Source organism: Rhinopithecus bieti, unplaced genomic scaffold (assembly GCF_001698545.2).
Source record: "Rhinopithecus bieti isolate Rb0 unplaced genomic scaffold, ASM169854v2 scaffold_15776, whole genome shotgun sequence".
Taxonomy (NCBI): Eukaryota; Metazoa; Chordata; class Mammalia; order Primates; family Cercopithecidae; genus Rhinopithecus; species Rhinopithecus bieti.
Window position 1 is genome coordinate 613,932 of NW_016808836.1, and position 3,201 is coordinate 617,132.

The following is a 3,201-nucleotide window of genomic DNA, read 5'->3' on the forward strand; positions in this document are numbered from 1 at the left end:
CTACGGTTCAGACACAGAAGTGAGCTCAGGGGTGAATAAGACAAAGGGCTTGCCTTCAAGGACTTTACTCTATAGCTAGGGAGCTCAATGTAACATGAGGAAATTTAGTGTGGTTCACACAAAGAGCTTTTCAGGACGCAAGGGAGAGGCTGAGCCTCAAGTGGAGCCTGGGTCCGAGAGGGGACATGACACCTGTGCAGGGAGGAGGCTGGCTGTGGGGAGGGGCAAATGACTTTAGGAAGGTAGGACTGAGTGGGGCTGCCCAGGTCCTCAAAGTCAAGCTTGACAAAGTCTGCATTCAATGCATTAAGAAATAGAAGACTACTGTGCATTCTTTAGCAAAACAATACCAAGGTAAGGCCAGGCAAGGTTGCTCAGCCTGTAATCCCAGCACTTTGAGAGACTGAGAGGGGTGGATCACCTGAGGTCAGGAGTTCGAGACCAGACTTGCCAACATGGTGAAACCCCATCTCTACTAAAAATACAAAAATTAGCTGGGCCTGGTGGCGGGTGCCTGTAATCCCAGCTACTCGGGAGGCTGAAGCAGGAGAATTGCTTGAATCTGGGAGGTGGAGGTTGCAGTGAGCCGAGATCACACCACTGCACTCCAGCCTGGGTGACAGAGCAAGACTCCTTTCAAAAAAAAATCCCAGGGTGAAAGTGAATTTTTAAGAAAATAGGTTTTGGCCCAGCATGGTGGCTCACACCAATAATCCTAGCACTTTGGGAGGCCAACTCAGTGGATCATCTGAGGTCAGGAGTTTGAGATCAGCCTGGCCAACATGGTGAAACCCCATCTCCACTGAAAATACAAAAATTAGCTGGGTGTGGTGGTGTGCACCTGTAGTAGCAGCTACTCAGGAGGCTGAGGCAGGAGAATCGTTCGAATCCAGGAGGGAGAGGTTGCAGTGGCCTGAAATAGTGCCACTGCACTCCAGCCTGGTCGACAGAGCCAGCCTCTGTCCCAAAAAAAAACAAAAAACAAAAAAACAGGGTGGGGGTGGAGGCGGGGAATGGGTTTTGCAGCGATGGGCAGGATGAAGTGGCAAGAATGCAGGGGAAAAAAAATAACACCAAGCAGATTTTTTTTCACTACTTTTATTTTTTTTTTTTATTTTTTTTTTTTGAGAAAGAGTCTTGCTGTGTCACCCAGGCTAGAGTGCAGTGGTGCGATCTCAGCTCACTGCAAGCTCCGCCTCCCGGGTTCACACCATTTTCCTGCCTCAGTCTCCTGAGTAGATGGGACTACAGGCAACCGCCACCATGCCCGGCTAAGTTTTTGGTATTTTTAGTAAAGACAGGGTTTTACCGTGTTGGCCAGGATGGTCTCGATCTCTTGACCTCGTGATCCACCTGCCTCGGCCTCCCAAAGTGCTGGGATTACAGGCGTGAGCAACTGTGCCCGGCCCCTCCAGTCATATTTCTGTAGGGCTGTCCATACTTTATTAAGCTAGGCCAGGTGTGGGGGCTAATGCCTGTAATCCCAGTACTTTGGGAGGCCAAAGCGGGTGGATTACTTGAGGTCAGGAGTTCAAGACCAGCCTGGGCAACATGGTGAAACCCCGTCTCTACTAAAAATACAAAAATTAGCTGGGCATTGTGACGGGTGCCTGTAATCCCAGCTACTCGGGAGGCTGAGGCAGGAGAATCACTTGAACCAGCGAGGCAGTGATTACAGTGAGCCAAGATGGCGCCACTGCACTCTGGTCTGGGTGATGTAGTGAGACTCCGTCTCACAACAACAACAACAACAACAACAACAACAGCAACAACAACAAAACTTTATTAAACTAAACATAGAAGTAGACAATTTCCTCTGTGTCTTTGGGTCATCATTCTAAAGACTCTCATATACACATTATATATGAGAGTATAGAAATACAGATATATGTATATGCCTTTTCTTCTGTTAATCAACCAACCTCAGGTCAATAATTCTTCAACAAACCTTTAGGGGGTGAAGAACCTTGGCCTTCTACATAATCCATTGTATGACCATGGTTCGCTTATCCAGTCAAATTTGTTATATTTATTTCCCGATTGTTTTTATATTGTCTATTTCATTGATTTCCACTTATTTATTTGAGTTCCTTCCTTTTGTTATTTTTGTTTGTTTGTTTGTTTGTGTTTTGAGATGGAGTCTTGCTCCATCGCCCAGGCTGGAGTGCAGTGGTATAATCTCGACTCACTGTGACCTCTACCTCTTGTGTTCAAGAGACTTTCCTGTCTCAGCCTCCCTAGTAGTTGGGACTACAGGCACTAGCGATCACATCTGGCTAATTTTTGTATTTTTAGTAGAGATAGGGTTTCATCATGTTGATCAGGCTGGTCTTGAACTCCTGACCTCAGGCAATCCGCCTGCCCCAGCATCTCAAAGTGCTGGCATTATAGGCATGAGCCACCGCGCCTGGCCCATTTGAGGACTTTCATTTTTTTTTTCTTTTTTTTTTTTTAGTGACAGGAACTTACTCTGTCACCCAGGCTGGAGAGCTGGAGTACAGTAACGCAATCATGGCTTCCTGCAGCCTTGAAATCCTAGCCTCAAGCGATCCTCCCCCGCCTTGACCTCCCAAAGTGCTCACGCCACCGTGCCTGGCCTTTCTTCCTTTCTAATACATGAAGCTATAGATTTCCCTCTAAATACTGTGGTTAGCTGGATCTTGTATATCCTTAGATCCTGTGTTTTTATTTTTTATTTTTATCTCAAAATCTTTCCTAAATTCCCTTTTGAGTTTTTCTTTGACACATGGGTCATCTGGAAGTCTGTTTTTTATTTTTTATTTTATTATTATTATTTTTTGAGATGGAGTCTCGCTCTGTCGTCCAGGCTGGAGTGCAGTGGCGTGATCTTGGCTCACTGCAACCTCTGCCTCCCGGGTTCAAGTGATTCTCCTGCCCCAGTCTTCCAAGTAGCTGGGGTTACAGGCGCCCGCCACTGTGCCCAGCTAATTTTTTGTATTTTTGGTAGAGACTGGGTTTCACCATGTTTGCCAGGCTGATCTAAAAAACTCCTGACCTTGGGCCGGGCGCGGTGGCTCAAGCCTGTAATCCCAGCACGTTGGGAGGCCGAGACGGGCGGATCACGAGGTCAGGAGATCGAGACCATCCTGGCTAACATGGTGAAACCCCCGTCTCTACTAAAAATACAAAAAACTAGCCGGGCGAGGTGGCGGCGCCTGTAGTCCCAGCTACTCGGGAGGC